The sequence below is a fragment of the Lissotriton helveticus genome, chromosome 5_1 (genome assembly GCF_964261635.1).
Source record: "Lissotriton helveticus chromosome 5_1, aLisHel1.1, whole genome shotgun sequence".
In the NCBI taxonomy this organism is placed as follows: Eukaryota; Metazoa; Chordata; class Amphibia; order Caudata; family Salamandridae; genus Lissotriton; species Lissotriton helveticus.
This window is the reverse complement of record NC_136065.1, coordinates 1,576,865,873-1,576,888,364: the sequence shown is the minus strand read 5'-3', so window position 1 is coordinate 1,576,888,364 and position 22,492 is coordinate 1,576,865,873. Positions and strand designations below refer to the sequence as shown.

General features: G+C 45.7%; 1 protein-coding gene across 2 annotated transcripts in view; it reads right to left on the bottom strand.

Moving 5' to 3' along the window:
- USP49 (ubiquitin specific peptidase 49) overlaps nt 1–21,598 on the bottom strand; it is a 758,970-nt gene extending 737,372 nt beyond the window's left edge. For both annotated transcript variants that reach the window (XM_078644724.1, XM_078644727.1), the window contains exon 1: nt 21,485–21,598. The gene's annotated coding sequence lies outside the window, so the exon portion shown is untranslated. The remainder of the gene's footprint in view (nt 1–21,484) is intronic.
- Between the last annotated feature and the right edge of the window lie 894 nt (nt 21,599–22,492).

Here is a 22,492-nt window from a genome sequence, read left to right as displayed (position 1 = left end):
AAAAGATACCACTGGGTTCTGGAAGGAGGTAAAGGAAATAAGATCTATCGGTTCGATCCTGACCGAAATCAATTGCAATATTACTGGTCCCATCTGGGTTGCACATTTTGGTAAAATCTATGCAACACCAGACAATCCTCCTTTACTGTTACCCCCCCCACACCCAATGTCTATTTCCATATCTGAGGTATTTGATGCCATTTTAGAAAGCGCCGGGAATAAAGCGCCTGGATCTGATGGGCTCTCTATAGACCAGTTAAAATGTGAGCCAGATTTTTGGGCCCCATTGCTGTGCAATGTTTTTAACAATTTAACTGAAGGGGAGATCCCGGAAACATGGTCACGTAGTATTATTGTTCCTATTTTTAAAAAGGGCGACAGGCTGGACCCTGGGTGTTACCGCCCAATTTCTTTAATTGATAATACTTTAAAAGTATTGGGGCGGATCTTATTTAAAAGGATAAGAACATGGACCGATGAGAATAACATCCTACATCCGAGCCAGTTCGGGTTCCGTAGCAGCGTCGGAACGGTGGAGCAATGCCTGAACCTGAACCTGATCATGGCAAAATACAATATCGCAAAGAAATCCCCTTTATATTTTGGTTTTATGGATCTGAGCTCGGCTTTTGATTTTGTTAACCGTTCCCGGCTTTGGTCTACCCTTCTTGAATATGGTTTAGATGACCATCTGGTACATTTTTTAGCTTTTTTACATCGTGATCTTAAAGCTTGTGTACGTGTGAATCAAATGGGTGAAGTTTCTGATGATATTAGCATTGGTAGGGGGGTCAGACAAGGGTGTGTGCTGGCCCCTCTCCTGTTTATTTGGTATATCAATAAGCTAAGCAGCACTTTGAGCACCTTAACTAGTGATGTGCCTTACATTAATGGAGTCCCTATACCCACACTTCTTTATGCGGATGATGCGGTCCTGATGGGCCGCACTCCCAAGGCACTCCGTATTTTAATTTCAGGTTTTGTCCTTTTTATGGCCGATTTAGGCCTAACAACTAATTTTAAAAAATCATTAATCATGAGCTGTGGTCCAAAAAATCACAAAATCCCCCAGATCATTTCAGGGTCAAATGTTTTAAAAAGCACCAGCACTTTTCCCTATTTAGGGCTGCTATTCTCAAATAGTGGTACGTGGCATGCACATGTTTCTTATGCCAGGAACAAGTTGGGCAAGTCTATTAATTGTGTAACCTCTTTGAGACAGCCCAACCAAGCTGATGTAATAACTTCCCTGGTCAAGATATACCAAACCCAATGTATGCCAACCGGCACTTACGGCGCTGAGGTTTGGGGTTATACCAACTGCTCCCCTATTCAAATAGAAGAGAATAGATTTTGTCGTAAGGTATTGGGGGGGGTTATCTGTTCTTCAACCTATGTATGCCACAATGAATTAAATATCCCTTACATTGAGGATTTTGTGAGGTCCAGACCAGCACTATTCTGGATAAAGATCTGGAACAACACGGCTGCTACATTAACCCGTGAAATTATTTTGGATTGTTTAAAGTGTGATAGGGGACACCATATACCATGGCTGAAAGCAGTAAAAGAGTGCCTTGTAAGTGTGGGTTTGGCTTCTCTGTTCACATCACCAAACCTAATAAACCGCTCCCATAAAACCATCATTTCAAGGGCATTGTATGACTTATATAGAGAAGAGCGTGATAGAAAGAACCTGACTAAATGCACGGTTGTAAAATATTTGGCCTATTCTGAACCACACGTCAAAAAACCTGGCCCACCGTATAGATACTTGCGTTTGCATCTTGGTAGATGGGTAAGGGGTTTACTGTTTCGCTTCCGAGACGGGAGTATAGTCAATCTATTGAACTTCCCGATGGGATATAATAAACATCTCGAAACCTTAAATTGCCCCTGTAACCCTGACCAGAAGCAAAGTCTTATGCATTTCTTGTTCTTTTGTGGTTTCTATAAAAAATTCACTGCACATTTTCTTATGCCCTACTGTAAGAAAAATGGATTAACTAATTTTAAATTGGCACTCCGGTCCTTTTTGGTATTGGGATCAGATGAAGTCATTTTTAGGATGAGTTGTTTTCTCAAAGCTGCTGTTAGATCGAGAATCACCCTTAACATTGATGTTTAACTATTGCACACTGCACTTTCTATTTTGATACCCTTTTTTTATAATGGTTTAATAATGGTTTTAATAATTTTAATAGTGTTTTTAAACAGCGTTTTTAAATAATATTGTAAGATATTCTCTTCTTTTATAAAAATTTAATGATTTACTATTACGAAGGGACATATGTTGTATAGCTGGGACATTGTAAATGGATTCTGATTTTGCTCGTTTGTTCTCGGATAATTCTCCAATTGCAACTATTGATGAATGTTTTTAAAAATGTATTGTGTTTTTTCTGTTTGTACTTTTATGGATGTTTTTTTACTCCGAATAAAGATCTTTTGACTTGACTTGACTTGAATATGTTTTTAATCACCTATTGCATCAATAGTTGCCACAATACACTCCTCTTCCTCTTTCTTTTCCCACTTCATCATCATAGTTTTCTCTCAATGGCATCCTTCACAGACAATCTGCTCTAAAGTTTCTTAACACATGTACACACTTGATAGACATGTTATATTCTTGGAGCTTAGAAAGTACGCTGATTAAATGAGCCAAAGCTTTACCCCAAAAAATAAAAATAGTACCCCAGATGTAAGTTTTAGACTTGTGTACTGCCCACACACACACACACACTAATGCTTCTCTCTTTATAGTACTGTAATGTGTCTCTGGCTCGGGGAGAGCTCTAGAAGCAAAAGCCACGTTACTCTCCTTGCTTTGACTCAGCGGTCCTAAAACTGCCCCAAGACCACACATGCAGACAGCAGCACTAATGATACATTTATTGATAGACAAATGGCTGCAAAGCAGGTGCTTTAACTACGAACTAGCCTTTTAACTTCTTTAAAAGCATTATTCAAAGAGGATGACCATTCAAATGTGACACCTTTCTTTATTAAAGATCTTAAAAGGTTGTACCATTAGAGCATATCCCAGCACAAATCAAGCATATTACTTACATAATCCTACAAAAGAGCATAAATCATCTTTGTCAGCTGGTAGGGGTGCCTCAAGATTACAGGATCTACGACTGTGACCTAAATAATCCATGTCTGGAGTAAACGGTTTACACTTTTCAGGTCTAACCGTCATCCCTTTGTCTTTGAGAATGTTCTAAACTCACTCAAGAACCAATAAAAAATTGTTCAGGTTCCTCAGTATAAATTAAAATAACTCCTGAAATGCGTGAACATCAGGCACTTTGCTGAACAATGTGTCTATAATAAACACACTTGCAGCAGAAGCAAGACGGAAGGGAAACTATAACTACATATTTTTCTTTTATAACAGATTTTTATTTTGTCATGTCTGACATCACATAAAATGCATAGTCCCGAAAACCGGGATCTTCTGCGAACATCAAGAGTAAGCATAGCATAGCAGACATTACAGAACAAACTAACACACCCCCCACCCCACTTCTCCCCCAGTGCGCTGCTGCTAACAGGGAAATAAGATCTGCATTTAACGAAAACATGCAAAGCCAGTTCAACACACGCCACAGCATTACTAAATGCCCCCAGTTTCAGGGCGATGGGAGAGCCGCCGCGGCAGGCGTAGGGTCCAAGTCCAGCCCTCGGTACTCAGCCCATCTCTTCCAGATTTTGAAGTGTTTGCCCGGGCACCCTCTGGCCAAAAATTCAGCCTGCTCAAGTCCCATGCAAAAGTCCACGCCGCTTTTCCAGGCGGCCAGGGCGGGGCATGCGGAGCATTCCAGGCCCTGGCAATGTCTCTCTAAGCCAGGACAAGGCCCAGGAGCAGCAAGTGTTGTTTGTACCTATTGCCCCCTATGCTCTCTATAACATTTAGTAACGCCAACCTAGGGTCTCGCGGAAGCACCCAGGCCAGCACCTCAGACAGGCATCGAAAGACCCCCTCCCAAAACCGCTGCAGTGCGGAGCATCCCCACACAGTATGAAGGAATGTGCCCGCTTCCGAGCCACAGCGGAGACAATCCGGGGATCCCACCATCCCAGCCCTCCATAGGCGCTGTCTAGTAAAGTACGCGCGATGCAGGTATTTAAATTGGATTAAGCGCAGACGGGTGGAGATCGCTGCTAACCGCGGACTTGCCAGAGCCTCATTCCAGTCCTCCTCCTCCAAATCCCCAAGATCCCCCTCCCACGCAGCCTTGAGTTTGTGGAGATCGGAGGAGCAGTGGTGCACCAGGGTCTGATAGATACGAGAGAGTTTCTTATCGGGTAGGTCTCCCATAAACAATTTGGCCTCCAGCGGACTAAAGTCAGGGAGCTGCTCAAGGTCGGCTAAATAGGGCGTCAAGGCATGCCGAAATTGTAGATATTTTAAAAATTGAGATCGGGGCATCTCAAATTCGGTCTGCAGGTCCTGAAAGGATTTAAGGGTACACCCTGTCATCACATCACCCAACGTGGAAATGCCTATAGCATCCCAGCCCCGGAAACCTGATAGGGCAGCCAGTTGGGGCAGGCGGCCATTGGACCAGAGGGGGGTTTCCTGAGTGAGCACATTCCACCACCCCATTCTACGCAACGCTTTCCGCCAGACGCAAAAGACTACCTGCGTGACCGAAGGGAGACACCGCCGGAGCGTAGCCGAGTACAGCAACGTGTGGACCGATGCCGAACCCACGAGGAACCGTTCCACCGCATAAGCCGGGTCTCCCCGGTCGCTATACCACCAGTCATTCAAGACCAGCCGATCGGCTGCCTGATAATACGAAAGCACGTCAGATGGGCCCAGGCCCCCAGTAAACGTCCAACGGAAGCATGTCCACAGCGCCACCCGAGCAGTCCCCCCCCTCCCACAGAAAGCTACTCAGTACCGAGTTGACCTGTCGGAACCAGCTGGGCGGGATCTCGTGGGGATGGTTTTGTAGTTGGTACACAAGACGGGGAAGTGCGACCATCTTGAAAATGGCCGGTCTGCCGTATAGAGACAAAGGCAAGCGGGACCACACCTTAATATCCTCGCGCGCACGAGTCCAAACCGGGGTGAGCTTACGCTCGCGGGAAACTGTAGCGTCCTCTGATAAATACACACCCAGATACTTCATACCACCTGAAGCCCTCTGGAGGTCCGAAGCCCAAGCCCCCACCCGCCCCTGACCCCGAGTATCCACTGCGTCGATTTAGTAGGGTTCATACATAAACCGGAGGTTTCTCCAAATATCTGCAGGATACGCAAAAGCCGAGGCCCCGAGCGGCCCAGATCAGTAAGAAAAAACAAAACATCGTCAGCGTATAACGCAATTTTATCCAGCAACTCTGCTGACCACCGAAAGCCTTTAAGTTGGGCATCAATGCGCACCCATGCCGCGAGGGGCTCCATGGCGAGCGCGAATAGGTAGGGGGACAGGGGGCAACCCTGCCGTGTTCCCCTCCGGACCGAAAAGGAGCGAGAGACCGCACCTCCGACGTGCACGGAGGCCGTAACATCAGTGTATAATAACTGAACATATGCCAAGAAGCGGGGGCCAAGATTAAGGAGTTGCAGCAGAGCAAATAGGTACACCCAGCTCAACGAATCAAAGGCGCGATCCATATCGGCCAAAAAGAGCGCCGCCCGCTCCTCCAGCCCCTTCCAAGCGGAGATCGCGACATGAGCATGCCTGATATTGTGGAGGGTGGCTCTGCAGGGCATGAAGCCTGCCTGATCAGGGTGGACCAGGTCGGTTATGTGCAACTTAAGCCTATTAGCCAGAACCTTGGCCAGGACCTTAGCCTCGGTGTTCAGTAACGATATCGGGCGGTATGACGCGTGACTATCAGGGGGTCTGCCTGGCTTGAAAAAGACCACGACCTCGGCATGCCTCCAGTCAGGTGGGAGCGCCCCCCTCACGCGCCTCCTCCGTCACCGGTCGGAGTCGCGGGCCAAGCTGCACATAAAACCGGCGAAAAAATTCGGCGGGGAAGCCATTGGGACCCGGCGCCTTACCAGGGTTCAGCTCACCCAGAGCCGTACCAATCTCATCGTCCGAGAATTGTTTATCTAAGGGATCCCGCACTTCATCGGAGACAGCCCTGCTGGGGAAGGTCATCAATAAATTTCTGAATCATATCAACCGACAAGCACTCCCGGGGCGCGTAGAGGCCCTCGTAGTAAGCAGCAAAACTCTCTGCAATAGCCCTAGGTTCGAGTATAGGTTCCCCATTAGGGCACGTAAGTTGGGACAGCGGTTGGGAATGAAAGGTGCCCTGACAGAGGCGGTGCTGCATTTTGCAGGATTTGTCCCCCCACTGGTACACCCGACTACGAGTGGCCAACCAAGCCAGTCGGGCATCCTCCATAAGAACGGCTGTGTATTGTTGCTGAGCAAGTAGCAGCTGACGTCTGACGGGACCTCCATCCACCCCCCGACTCCTATGCTCTAAGTCTTCAAGCGCAGCCTCGCGCCGCACTAAGTCTCTCTTTCGCTCCGTACGGGCCGCTGCGCACCAGAAAATATCTACTCCCCGCAAAGTGGGTTTTAGGGCCTCCCAGAGAGTGGTGGGGGGGGAGGTCACGGAACCAACATTGGACCGCAGGTAGTGATCTAGTTCTTTGGCAATGTGCTCCCGGTAGTCATCCTGCGTCAAGTGCCAGGCCGACATACGCCAGTGAAACGGCTGCCTGGCTGGGCCCATAAGGAACGTAAGGGCTACCGGGGAAGGATCTGACAAGGCTCTTGGTAGAACATCCGCCGAGTGGATCCTATGGGCCAACCCCCTCGGCACAAAGATGTAGTCCAACCGAGAAAAGGATTCATGGACAGCTGAGAAGTATGTGTAGTCCCTACGCGAGCCATGGCGATACCTGGATGGAGTTTGGTGGTGTTGGCCCCCTCCCCCACCCCCCCGGCAACCTGTCCCACCCGCCACCTATCGCTACTCAGGTCCATGACATCGTTCCAATCCCCCCCCACCCCCCAACTATAGACAGGGCATCCGGTATGGCATCCCAAAGGGCCGTGAGTCTCTCCACCAGAGGCCACTGCCGAGGGGGCGGGGCATATACGCTACCCAGGGTCACCCTGTCCCCCCCCTACCCTGCCCTGCACAAAGACATATCGGCCATGTGGTTCTGTCCAGAGTGTATCATGCACATAGGAGATCCTGCGATGCACAAGTATAGCAACCCCCCTACACCCCCTCACAAAGCCTGAGTGGAACACCTGTTTGTACCCAAAGCGCTGGAGACATGGGACCTTAGTGCCTAACATATGAGTTTCCTGCAAGAACAAGACATCCACCCCCGCCCGCTTAGCATATTGGAAAACCGCACCCTTTTTCACTTTGTCCAACACCCCCCACACATTCCAGCTCAAAACGCGTAAAGATCCGGAGCTCACCGGCCTACTGTCCCCCGCAGCAGATATAGGGGCAAGTATGAATGTAGCAAACATGAGTCATGGTGACTCCGCACATAAACAGCACCACAAGCACAGAGCAGCTTAACACGCACAAACAGTCCCCCCAACTCTAACCCAAAATAGCAACATCCCCCACCCTGCACCTCCCAAACATGGAAGCACCTGTCGCGGTTGGAGCGCAGCCCGATCCCCAACGGGGGAACACGAACCCCTCCTCCCAATGGATCCCCGAGCAACAACCCATCAACAGGGTTCTCACTCCCACCCACCCAAAACAGTTGGGGTAGGCTCCAGCCCCGAGTACCTAAGCACCTGAGCGTCTATTGTTGCAGCGCACAGAGTTCAGGATAGGAGTCTCACACATCAAGGGACGTCCTGGTGTCGTTGCTCCAGAGGCAGATCCCCCTGGCGGGACGCGGAGCCAGAGCGCGAGCCACGGCAGACGTCGAACCCTTGCGCCGACGCCGCTGACTCCGCAGGCCCTCCCGGGCCTTCCCACCAGAGGAGGAATCCGATTCACCACCTGGAGCCGTGGTGACGCGAAGTTTCACAGTTTCGTCGGTCCACTGGAAGACCTCCTCGGGGGAATCAAAGAACAGCGTGCAGGACTGGTAGATGACCCGCAATCGTTACGGGTAAAGCAGAGCATACTGGATGTTAAGGCCCCGGAGACGGGCCTTAGCTGCAAGGAAGAACTGGCGTTGCTGCTGCACCAGCAGCGTATAGTCCGGGAATATCAGTATGGTGGCATTATTGTACGTGAGGGGGGCCCTCGACCGAGCATGTCGCAGGATGGCATCGCGATCAGCATAGTTAAAAATTTTCGCAATGAATGGGCGTGGGCGCGCCCCGTCGGGGGTTTCTGCATGAGGGCCCCATGAGCCCGTTCCACAACGAAGCAGCGGGATTGAGCGTCCGAGGGTAGCCAGCCCTCCAGCCACTGAACCAGAAAGCGCTCTGCGTTGTTACCCTCACAATCCTCCGGAAAACCAACAAAGCGGAGGTTATTCCGTCGTGCACGCCCTCCCACATCGCGAGGCCCTTCTGAATCTTTTCCATGGGGGCAACCTTTTTCTTGAGCACAGACACGTCGTCCTCAACTTCGGAGACGCGAGTCTCTGCTCCGGTGATCCTTTCAACAGCATTCCGTAGATCCTGTCGGAGCAACATAACATCAGACCCAACGGCCCCAATCTTGGCGTCAAGCATGTCCCTTGATTGCGTAATGGCCGCCATTATCGCAGCATTATCGGGTCCCGCGTTGTGCGGCCCTCCACCACCAGCCGCCTGGCCCGCTTCAGTAAACTTATCGAGGGTCCCCTGCTTAGTATGTCCGCCACCTGCTGCACCCCGCGTCATGGTGCCCGTAGACGAAATGCATGGGACGGGGCCCCTCACAGCGACACCTTTTTCACACCGGAGATCCGAGGGGCCAATCTGGAAGGCCACGGGCCTGGTCACTACTCCAGCCAGGGGACCCGACCACCGTCAGCGCGCCGTGGCCCGAACCGACCACCGATGTACACACTTAGGGGTCCCCGTCGCTCACAAATAGCCTCTCCAAAGCACTGCGACCAGCCACCCCTAGGCACCACAGCCCGATGAGGCCACCTCCACACCACCAGGCAGGATATATGGACGAGAGAGGGGGGGGGGGGGGAATTCGAGCGGGCGCCTCAATCCCGGGTGTCAACCCCCTAGCCCCTCTGCGACCAACTCACCACCGCCGACGTCAGCACGAGGAGTCCGTGTCCACTAATCAATAGCTGGCCGCCATCTCACGCCTCCTAGGAGCCCCCAGAGAGCGGCAACCGTAGACCGACGAGGCACACCAGGGTCCACGGGGGGGTGGGGCCAGCAATCCAGCGCTGGCCCCTCTGAGCCGCCGCAGTCGTCCACGCTGTGTCCGCAACACCAGGATCCCCACCAGGCCAAAGTCACAGGATCTTTGAGCCAGCCGCACTGCTCACAGCGGAGGGCCGACTCGGCAATATGGCCGCCGTCCTTCAGAGGGCCGGCCGCATCCACCACCCCACGTGGCCGGCGCAGGCAGTCCGGTAGGGCCTGTGAGACCGCCAGCCACCTCACGGTCCTGTAGCTCGGGCTCTCCCAAGGCCGCAGAGCTCCGCGACCCACGGGGCACCAGCACTCCGCCGCCTGCGCGACGTCAACTTCCCCGGCAGGATGCAGAACCAAAGGTCCCGGCTTCAGCTTCCCGGGCGAGTACTGGGCCCCGCCCCTGCCGCAGACCGCCTCGCGGCGTCCCCGCCGCCCCAGCAAACTATTGGAGGTGACCCTCGAGCTGCGGTGAGACTCCGGAGCGCAGCTGGGCAACGGAACAAGCTCAGGTGAGGATGGATGTCTAAAACGCTGCCGGCCAAGCCACGCCCCCATAAGTACTTTTTTTTTTGCACTGTTTTTATTTTATTTTTTAACGTTAGCCATCACAGGAGCAGTTGAGTCATGTATGCAATACATTCAACATTTTTACCAATAAGTACTACGTTCAGGAATACAGAGGTTGACTTACAATAGTATCTCAACTGGCACCCCTCCTCCCACCTCTTATGTGGGCTAAACATGGCCCTATCCAATAATATCTTCTTGGGAAACAAGATTATCGACCAACAGGTTAGGAGTCCAGTGTGTAGGGCCTTGTATTATCTGGTTCAGCCCCAGTCATCTCTAGGTTGAAAAATCTTAACCATGGTTTCCAAATTGTACTAAACATTTTGGGCACCCTCTGGCGGCATATGTAATTTTCTCTGCCCCGCATATATAAGTCCATGCAGGCGTGCCATTCCGCCGTAGTAGGCAACTCTGTTTTACCCCAGTATCTGGCAATGTCACGCCCCAAATTGCTCAATAGGAGTTTATACCTGGGAATACCTATATCTGTGGGAATGCCCAAAAGGACATATTTTGGATCCATGGTGATCTGCAGTCCCAAATATATCAATTAATTTCTTAAGTATTCGTGACCAGTAGCTCTATATTTGCTGGCAGTACCAGAGGGTATGTATGTAGGTAGGTACCTTGGTCCGCTCTACAGCGCAGGCAGTTTAGGTTTTTCTGCCCTGCCCACTGTGTGAAGTCGCGCTCTGTCATAGTACACTCTGTGCAGGATTTTGAACTGTATTAGCCGTAGACGGAGCTTCATTGCTACTTCCCTCGGTGCATCAGCTCCACCTCCCAATCTATGTCCTCGAGTGTGCCTGTGGTTTCCTCCCATTTGTCCCTAAGGGCTGATAGTCCATCAGGAATATTATTTATGAGGGTTCTATATGTCCAGGAGACTTACCTTTGAGGATATCTATAACTGTAAGTACTTATAAGCACCAAACTGTGTAACAAATCTAGTAAGATCTTGAGATTTTTTTTATAAAGAGCAGTCTGATAGTATGCTGAATGGAAGACAATTATGGAAAGATATTTCAGTTTTTCAAAATTTGCAAACTATTCCTGAATGTATGGTTGTGGGTGACAATCTACCAAAATATTTTTGTTTAATGAGTTATGGTCAACAAATAAACGCAAATCACCAGAGCGTTTACACGTCGGAACTATAGGAGACATCCAGTCAGAAGAATCAGTAGACACAATTATGCCTTTTCCACACTAATGTTCAATAACACATTAAAATTGCTTTTTACACTAAGAAGCACAGGTATGACTACGCAGTGAGTGTGGCATTTACTTCACCTACTCTTTTGTTGAAAATGTCAAGACATTTTACAATAAGAACTTGACAATAGCCCTCACTAGTAGTGTTGATTTCAAAGACAGGAAGATCTTACAAGACAATGGGGTCACCTGAAACAGGCTTATTATACAGCCCCAATCTTGCCAAAACCCATCCAAACACTTAGGTCACACCATTTAACTGCCACATAGACCTTCGTCTCAATTATCCCATTAAACAATGCTTACAAAATAACCATGCATTTTAATGTCTTATTCTCCAAAAGCTTTGGGATTAATGTCAGGAAGTTGCAATGTTTTACTTTGTGGTCAATGTTTTAGAAATGTGGTGTTTGCTAGAATAGTAATTAACGTTCAAGAATCCCGTGTCAGTCTAGACAGCCAGGTGCATTGAACAGCAGCTCATCTAGTGTCGGAGGGGAACAATCCCAGCAAACAATGCAAGCGGGTTCTGATGGTGGGCTCCTCAATCCTCAACACTATTGTCACCAAAATGTGGTTTGGAGGATGAACATCACACAAATTCTGAAGTTTCAAGAACAGTATTTATTGAACAAGAAGCCCACATCTGGCCGGAGGAAGCCTAAAATCTGAAACACACTTGATCCTCTGAAGTACCCGCAGCAACTGCCACATACCATGTAAACATTGAGAAAAAAAAACATTAAGGTGGGCATTGGTCAGTGATGTGGTATTCCAGACTAACGGCTGAACCTACCACATACAAACTATTGAAGAAGGTCTTAAAATAGTGGGAAGACGAAACAAGATACATGCTCACAGACAACGTGGAGGTGGGAGAGAGGGCAACGAGGATGGTTCTCTCCCCCACCACTTCCGATTCTGCCGGCAACACCGAAAAGACAGCATAGAACTTACGAAAAAAAAAGACAAAAATAAATGCCACTGGTAAAGGTACGTATGTAGTCTGACCATGTACCTATATAGTTAAAACTCAAATCTTTCACACAGCCCAGGGAAAGGATCTGGAGACTTAGGAAAAACTTACTTCAAGACTTCACCAATAGAGTAGAAATCGCTACAGCCATAGAAGACAACACAATCACAAAGAAGATAATAGACACCACTCTAAACACATATTGGGACACCTTTAAAGTGGCAGTCAGAGGCAACATGATAGCCTTGGCTGTAGCTGGCAAAAAAGAAAGAGCACCGACACAAACCTGATTAGACATCAACTTATCAACAGGTAAGAAAGAAAAAAAGAAAAGGCTCTAATTAAAACCTAATCTCTCTACAGCAAAAAGAGGTCAGTTATTCACCCTGTAGATCAATCAAGCATAAAAGCTGTTCTTCTATTTACAAGTAAAGTATACAAAAACAGACAAGAAGGCCCATCGATTGTTGGCCAACAGACTTCAAGCCACTGTCAATAAAGACAATAAGATAATGTTAGGACCCCCGAGGGCCATACCGTATATGATGCAAGAGAGAAAGCAATTTTATTTAGAGGGGTTACTATACAGAGGCTGTTCACACAAGTTCACACTGGTGACGGAGCGGTATCTAGACAGGTTGACATTCCCTAAACTTTCAAAAGCACATGTATACCAACTGAAGAACTCAAGATTAAAGCAGAAATGAAAAGCCTCAAATTGGAAAAGTCTCCCAGTCCCGACTGATTTAGTGGGGAATTGTACAAACTATTTGGCCAAATTGACACCATTACTAAGGACATTATTGCAATCCTTTGAGAGTTCGGTACCTTGCTCCAGACAAATTCCACAAAATGTTTCCTATAACCACAGATAGGTGCTTAAAAGAGTGTTGGGAGGTGGGAATTCCCCCAAATAAGTATATATTGGAAATATGTCCTAGCTGCTATTAAATAAATGGGGGCCCCCGTATGAGAAAGCCTAGATGTTACAATATTAGGCTTAAAACTACGAAACTGGTAGCAGAATCTGCATGGAAACTGGAAACTAACAAACCAAATACTACTCGTAGCAAGACGGACGCTTGCCAGACAATATAAACAAAACACTAGCCCCACTAAAAACGCCTGGTGCTGGCAAAATTGAACGACATTGGCAGTAGGCAGCTGGTGGGATATATTCACTAAAGTCTGACAACATTTCTTAAAATTTAGGGAGGGAGAAAATAGAGAAATGACGTGCCCTCCTAAGTTAAGCTCTTAGAATGTTTGATTTGAAAGGAAACATTGATACGACATGTTAACCAAGAAACAATCAATGAGAAATAAGTGTGGTACTATTGTTTTATTAACATGGAGTTTGCTATAGATAAGGAACACAGTGGGTCCGATGTACATGGATAAAGCAATCCGGTGATCAGAGAAGAGCAAGAGGGAGATATGTTTTGTTAGTGTTAAAATATTATGACCGAATGCATTTGTATATGATGATGTTCATGTACAATGGAGTGCTCAGTTTTAAAACTCAATGAAGCACAAAAAAAACGAAAAAGAAATTACACTATTGCCTGAAAAGTACCGCCATATGAGTATCTAACTGAAGGAAAGGTTTAATAGCAAATGCTCATCAAAAATGTGACCTGAAATATCTACCATAAATAATAAATACCCAATTACTGGCAAACGTAGGAGAAAGACTGCAAAAATCTGCTACTTGAGTAGTAAAAATGCATAAAGTGGATCTAGTGTATTACGCAAACAATACTATCTTTGAGTAACTAGTAAAGGCACCTAGAAAGGCAACAGATACATTATGAACTTATCACTAGACCAATATCTTAATAGACACTAAGGATAGTTTTTATTAACCAGTAACTTAGAGGATAAACAAATATAGAAAGGATTGTAATCAATAAACATATTTCAAATAGTCCTCTTACTCTTTCTGCTAGTTAAAATGCACATACTACTATTCCAGAACATGTAATCTATGAATCCAAGGAACTGGGCTTGTGCTGCAATGTAATGAGAATTGTGTGATTCGCTGCCTGAATTCTGTAGAACAGAGAATGACTCTTATGTAGCAAGCAAGCAATTTAGCACAGAAATCGTTTACAAAATAAGATTCACATATTTGTGCTCACTGTTGAAGATAAAATATCACATTCACTAATCTTTCAAGGTATTAATACCAGTTGTAAACAGACTCTAAACTTTCAACGTCTTAGCACAGAATGTTGATAGGAAATTTCAGCAGTTTGTAAGATGAACAATGCATTTCACATTTAGTAACTTTCTAACTTTTGGTCTGCTTCTGCTATAAAGAATACGCCTTTTGCTTTCATCAGCAAGTTATGTGACATTTTGGCCTGTTTCCATGATGTCATGCTCAGAACCTAATGTCAGAAATCTCAGCATCCTAGATAATTTAATTTGACTTTGAAAGCTCCGACTGGGGCTCTATTAAAGTTCGATTTTTATTATCCTAAACTGGTAATTCAATTTCTGCCTTTCTCTCATCAGGCATGGGCCAATTAATGTATTGCCTCACATCGTTATCATGGAAACTAAGTACTCGAGGTCTATCCAACTATACCACATGTCCAGAAAGTTTAAGCCCCCAAAAAAAGGATATTTTCGTACACTCTTTGCACTAGCTCGTAATCACAAATTAAAAGGTTTCAAAGTCCTCAGCATTGTGCACATGGCCCACAATTTCAAAAAAACATTTCTTAAACAGACCTACAGGAAAAATCGTGATTTGCCTTCAGTGGCCTGCTAGTCACCCATTCATTTTGATGTATCATGCTTACAGTCTGAACTATCCGGCTAGTGCCAGCAGCTTGAGGCAGAAACCCTTTATGAAACACTATCTTTCTTACTTCAAAATCTGCTAATTTGAGGCTTTGAATGTCTCTCAATGCCTCGTTATTCAACCAACAATTAAACGTTTTCACTGTTCTCTTACCAACAGCGACAGGTAAACTTGCAGAGTTTAGGAGTGCTGTATAAAATACTGTGATAGTTCTGCACAAAATACCCACAACGCATGAAAAAAGTCAGACAAATTGCTAAATAAGACGCTTGCTTTGTAAACAAGCATGTATGCAATGTGCCTGTGTAGACCATTCGCTCCAACCAAGGTGTCACTCAGGCCCAATGCCCACAGAAATGTTAAGCCAGGTGACATACTTTCATAAAGCTTGTAAACAAAAAAATCAGTAATACGTCAACAGTTCAAGTAAATGTTGTCATACAGTGCCTACAGGCTACATTTCATTGGCAGGTTGAACAATGACACCTCTTGTTCCCCAAGGACATCCTTACAAAACGAATTCAAGCATGATCCCATATTTTCAAGATATTTAGTACTCTACAGCGAACACTAGCAGTGGAAGCTACTGCCACATAAACATTTACTTTTCAATTTGCGTGTATCACTAAGCAGCAGGTACAGACCATTAGTTAACTTCAAACCATTGTGTACACACAATAAAGCCCTTGAGCATAATCACACTATGTACTTAATTCCAAAGACAAACCGATACCATTAAAAAAGAAAAAAAATGATTCGAGAGGGTCCAGGTCTGGTATCCTTTTGGAGACTGCTGCAGTGTCTACGTCGGATTCTTTGGTCAGGCCAGGTACCAGAGGACATTCATATCAATACTATTCAACTAGATTGTGCGGAATAAATATAGGACACGCCTCACGTAAGGAAGCATCACAAGCTTCTTGGCTGTTATTCAGCAACTCACTTTCTCATCATTGGCAGCTTTCCTATAAAACGAAGGAACCAACACCTAGACTGAATGAGATAGTACTGCTCGTGTTTGCCTCTGGAATGTGTAAGCTCAAACACACAGATAAGCCTACGTTAGCTCCTCATAAAGGAAGAAAGACTATACTCACTTCCTCATAAAAACTTTTAAAATGAGTTAAATGTGGCATCTAGCAAATGTCTTTATTCCATGCCAATACTCATGATTCTATTGGTATTACTCATGATGGACACTTTTCCAACTGTGCTTACAGGCATTTGCAGCAGAAATAACGTACAGGTTACTTGAGCGTATGGTGTGATGGAGACTTAAAAATGATCATACAGCTGCCTCGGTGCCAAGACAAGAGGTTCTTCATGGTTCCAATTGTCTGGGAACAAAGTTTGTTTGCAGAGTCCATGCTAGAAAAAAAAGGGATCTTATACTTTAGCTGTGCACAGTCACCAACCTCACTCAGCACAAGGGAGAGGACAGTTAAGGCTCCCAAGCAAAAGCAGCATTCCCCCATGTTTTTGAGGTACCAAGAATGCAGCTACACAATCCTTTCTGATAAACCCCTTGAAAGTGATTTGCAGCACACTACTTCAAAAGAGATGACCAAATACCTACATTTAATGGTCTATTAACATGGGTGACAACTAGCGAGAGTGAGGACAGAGCAGTGTTTGTGTTCAGGTTACAGCTCTCCGCTCACTTTTCTCATAACCATGTTAGTTTCCTCTATAGATTACAAGGCTAGGATGAAAGGAGGATCAGATACATTGAGCGAGAGGGTAAAAGTGAGCCACAAAGATGAAAATGACTTAAAAGAACCAGGTGTAATTAGAGAGAAATGATAACTGTTAAGGAGCGACAGGCAAAAAGGGTGGGCGGGAGAGGGGAGCGAAAAAAGTACAACAAAGAGCTTGAGAGAGTGAAGACAACCTCAGAAACGAGAATGACAGGTCCCAGTGTATAAGAGTGTGTCAGGGATCGAAAATAATAAAGTCAGATAATGAAGCAGATCTCCAGGGAGGATAAAAAGGCGGGACACAGACAGAGTGTGGGTTACAGATTGAGTTTAATACCATGTAGGGAATGAAATAGAATGTCTGCAGGACAGACTGAAAGAATCCCAGAATGAATGATGGAGCTGAAGGAAAAGTTACAGTAAAAGACAAAGACTTACTCCAGAAGGTGGTAAAGGAATTAGAACTCAAATATAGTATTAATAGTAATCACACTCCGTAACAGGGATGAAGAATTTGTATCGCTGAACACCCAAGACATCTAGATTTCTTAAAGGGATACAAAGTTTGAGTGCCTAGTTTCTCCAAAGGACAAGAAGAGACCAACTTACAGTAGGTTAATACAAAGCTGTCCAGTCCTATTGTTCACAACCAGTCAGTAAGTATGAAGCAGATGCCACCAGAAGATGAAATGTGTAATGGCCTATGGCTCGTCAAATTACAATCTTTGAAGTTACAACTGGGATCGGGGGTTGAGCATAACCCTCTGGTAAACCTTGCCTTCCTATTGGAGAATCCAGGTTAGGGAGTGGGTTCTGAGCAGTTGGTCACTGAGGAAAGGACAAGGTAGAAAAAAGGGCCTGCTCTTTTAGTTCCCCAGGGCAGAAGATTAACAAGATGGAGCAGAGCTCGAAGTTGCAGCTCCGTAAAGAACACCAACAGCACTGTTGCTTATCTCCCTGGGCTCTCATGTGGCTTCCGGGTCCTTCCTTTAAACCTTTAATTTCTTTTTAATAGCACAAGGCTAAGTGTAGATGGGCCCAAATAAATCCTCCTCCTGCTATTGGATTGGACAGTGTTAAGGCCCCATGTTCCTTCACTTCAACATTCCTTTTGCTGCAAATGTCTACCCGGGCTTTTGAATTAGATCTACCATTTCGTCCCAGTGCCTCGGATTCTGTAGAACTGCTAGATCTTGCAATATAGCTGAATTTTAAATCACACCAAAGAGCTAAGGCTTTTATCCCCAATCAAGAAGGCAGTATTTCTTCTGCTGGAGTAAACACACATGCAGGACAAGTGAACCAAAGAATATCCAACAGTGCACACCAACCACCTCAGGCCAGATCTAAGAACCTTCTTTTTTTCCCTTGCTGTCTCAGCAGCCTGACATTTTTTTCAAACTTCCGGTCTAACTGATCTCCATTCTCTTGCTTGGTTTACGACCTCTCCTGTACCTCTATTTCCCATCTCAGCTCTCTGCTTTCTCTTGTTCTCTCCTTCCCACTGGTCTGGACACCCGTCTCTTTTCCCAGTCTAAATCCCATGCAATGCCTGTCTAAGTCCTTCTGCTTCTCTTCCTTTATTTGTAAGCCCTAGACCATCTCTAGCCAACTCCCTTTCCTCCTCTCGAACCCTCACTTCTGACCCATCTATATAGCAGCACTCCCACTGTCCTTATATTAACCTGCCTTACTGCCTTCCACCACCCCTCTAGTTCTGTCTTACTCAGTCTCTCTTTTCGGTGTATAACCCACAACCATAATTTTCTCTTCTGTAAAGGTCAGTCTCACCTACATGTACTCCCTCTCCCCAAGCTATGAATTGTTCTGTGTTTAAAACCTCTTTCACCTCCAGCTGTACACCCATGAGCCATCACTGGCTCCTGCTGTAACACCTCTGGCACCCTATCGTTTTTCGAGAGTGAGTACTGGTGAAATCATCAACTATTAATCTTGGGGCAAATGTGAGTATTGTGTTATCGTAAGTTCTCTTTTTCATCCTGGCTACTTTTCCATCCCTCTTTGTTCTAAATACTCTAAAACAGCCACTCTTTTAATCTCTCCATGTGTAATCTTTCCCACTCCCAGCTATGCCGCACCCTTTAACCCTATACCCAAGCCTCCCTTCCACCACGTCTTTTTGCCTCCGGACTCATGAGTTGGTAATCTTGTACAAAATGAACCCAGTGGACAACTGCACAGTACAAAGTAAAAATAATTCACAAACTGCTGTGTACGTCCAGCGTCCCTGATGTCTGTACCCATGCCATCAACATACCCCCAACATTTTCTAGGTCACTGTTCAGTATCCGGCTGAGAAGCTAGGGAATGTTTGGGAAACAAACATTTGCTGCTTTTTTCATAATGCCCATTGGCTCTTTTGATAGATTTGTCCTGCCAGAAACCTTCTTCGTGTTTCTTCCAGGGCCTCCTCCCATACCAGCGTACTTTATTGAAGAAATACAAATCTGCTGGGTCCCAGATTCCTGCATGGACTTCAGGTGTTTTGTAGATATTATCTTGGTTTTTATTGATGTTTGTGGCTGTCTTTGATATTCTTTACGAATACCTTATGCAAAGATGTATATCATATAAATATTTAATATTGATTTACCAGTACACTGTCCACCATGTACATTTCTGATTCCTAAATGTACTCTCTTTAGGGACAATAGTCCTCCAAATGGAAGCTTCAATATATGAAGCTCTTGGATGTATGAAATATGCGTCTAAAACCAAATTTACACTTTTGCCTATCCATCTAATTGATATAGGGAATGGGTATGCCAATTAGATTTATTTGCTTTACAAGTAGATGTCTGTACACTTTTGTTCCCAAAACATGTAGATTTTTTTTTAACAATCCCATGCCCCTGTCCATAAACTCAATCTCCAACTGAGTTACATCATTTAAGAAAGACTCAATTAGACGAGGATGAATTAAAATTATACCCCAAAAATGTGTTACAGGACATATAGTCCCCGCACCCCAAAAGCGTCTACTGATACTGAAGCACGCAAAGTGTACTACTCGGCAGGGCTTTAAGTGGGCCGGGTCTCAAGGGGTCTGAGCACCGGCAGTTTTTTACAGGGGGTCTCGAAACGGGTCTCTATCGGGCTCTGTTTTGAGCCCTGGCACAGGCGGTCCGTGTTTTTTTCCGGACTGCAGTGACAGCAGGAAATCCTTTAAAGAGTCATTTTGTTTCAGAATTTCCCTTCTCTTTCTGTAACTCACGAGCAGCAACATTGTGGTAGGTTCACCAGGGCTTTAATTGTAAGCTTTTTCAATATTATAAGTAACAAGCCCTAGTTGCAGCTTATTTATCTCATGCAACTAATAACCATTGACAAATCCAATAGTCCTTACTTATTGTAGGTATGATGTTTCTTGTTGTATCACGTCTGGATGCCATGACCGAAACAGCAAAATACAAACCGGGCGGAACACTATCCTAAAACAGATTTTTAGCGTGTTTTAAAGCCACGCCCCTAATTACACTGGCCACGCCCATTTGAGAGACCCCCCAGTTTTTTCATCCCACTTAAAGCCCTGCTACTCGGGATAATGGAAAGTTGTTCAACCTAGATAGTGAGAAAAGGCGAAGAATTGTCGGAGCAATTAGTAAATTTAAGCGACCTCAGATCTCCAAATAGTGAGATGAAAGGTCCTAGAAAGCAAAAAGGTGAAAAAAGAAAGAGTGGGAACACAAGCAAAATGTGCATTATGAGAGAGAGCGAGAAACAGAAAATAACCCCAAAAAGATGATAACTCCAAGTCAGCGCGGCGGTTCAGAGTACATGTCAGAGGTGCTCTCCTTCCTCACGTCGCACGTACTTAGGACGACAAGCAAGTAGTCTCGTGGAAATAAAAGTAAAGTTTCTGTGCTCTGGCACAAGCCCGGTTTACGCGTACTTCGTTGTTCTAATTGACCTCCGCGCCGTCCACAACAACAAATCAAAAGAAAGAGAAATAAAGAGCCCCCAAGAGTAGAAATACAAAGAAAAGTTAAAAAACACGGAAAAGTTAAGAGAGTCAGAAGTGATGAAAGAATAAAGAACCCGTAGTTTACTGTGTTTCAGCTCAGTTTTTATTTTTTTATTCAAGCACCGGAAGTGGGGGTCCTTCTAAAGCAGCGTCAGGTTCCAAGTGCGCAGATCTAACAAGTCCAGCCTTTCTCTTCATTTTCCCTAATTTCAATAAACGAACACTGTCGTCAGTGCCCGGCTTCACCCTAGGCATTTCATTTGGCTCTGTTATTGGGGTTTTACAACATTTTACTTTCCTCCCATGCTTTCTATATAATGTGTACTTTATCAACTGGCCCGTGGGCGCAGACGGTAAGTCCCGAAAACTTTTTATGCCTACTAATGGACACCAAGGAAATTCCAGATCACACTTCAACTGATACTGCTTATCCCACACCTCTGGTGGCTGGTACCCTACCGAGGTATGCTTGGAGAAGAGTTTTCAACCTAGGGGGGGGGGGGGGGACGAAAATGGATGCCCTAGAACTCTGTTAAGCAGTATATTTGACGTGTCTAGTATAAGGGATTTGTCATGGAAGGTTTTTCCTAAATCAGTCAAACCCTCTGGATTAAAAGCAGGTAGCGGGGTTCTAAATACTGGAAACAACGCTATACAGGCCTTCCACTCAATAAGGCACAATAAAGGGAATGGGGCAGGCGGTAGCCATAGCCCACGGAAGGTGAGATGCGTTATGTTTAAGACCAACAATCTTGGGTGAGAAAATACTCTACCACAAGGGGCGCTCCCATCAGAGAAGAGAAGGAAAGCGCTTACCCCTGGAGAAGGCGCTACAGTCAGAGGAGCTATGGTACACACATGACAAACCTCCCCAATCAAATGGGTGGTTCCAGAACATAAGCCTTATATCCCTCCTCCCGAAAAAAGATTTTAAAAAAAATATATTACCTCTGCTTTGTTTTCGACTCTAACCGACTTCAATAGATGAAGGCAGGGAGCGGCAATAGAAAAGCTAGTTTATAGTGATTGACATGTTAAGAGACGGTACTAGGCGGGTCTTGATGTCTGTACAGCCCAATAAATCCTGTGATTGGTTAAGTGAAAGGGCCCGCCCCGGAAAAGATGGCCTACCCGCTCCGGAAGAAATAGCCAATACTGCAAGCCCGCGACAGAGTGTCTGTCTTTCAGGAAATAATCGCGCTGCCGCCCCGGAAATGATCCCCAATCCGTATTCGAGCCGGTGATGCAAACTGAACTTTTCTGTGTAGGCTGTATTATGCACTTCAGACAGAGGGACTGGGAGTACTTGAAAGAGTAATCCGTACCGGGAAGACCTTGGCTCCGGTGCAGACAGACTGAGCGTCAACTGGAGAAGGAAGAACATAGGTGTATTTCCATCAGGCTGCCGAAGATCACGAACACTTTAACCAGGAATCCTGCATGCCCGACGGAGATGTTCATCTGATCCTCGTCCGGCTGGCCTCAACTGAGCGACAACAGTTGTCGGGCCTGGGTCTCAGTGTTATAGATCAAAACAGACAGGAGCTGGTGTTGGTTTTTGTAATGAAAGGTGAAAGTAATCCTCATAGAGTTTGTGAAAAGTAGCACGCAGGAGAGGAGCGGTCATTTTACTAATTTTAGGTTTATTTCATCGAGGAAACAACATGCATATACAATTCACGTCAAGCAGTTGAATACCAACCGACAGAAGGCTCCCCCATATTTATACTATGTCCGTTTTAAACTATTTTCCCTCCCCCTCATATGAAGACGACACGAGCATCACGGGTGTCAGACTAGTACAGTCAGTTTTCAGTTTTAAATCACGTTTATTTGGACCATTGGTCCACAAACAATACATATCTTGTTAAAAATACATCTAAAAGAACACTTCATTAAACACACTAAAATACATCTTAAAACACATTCCATGATATGTGTCAAACTAATAACACA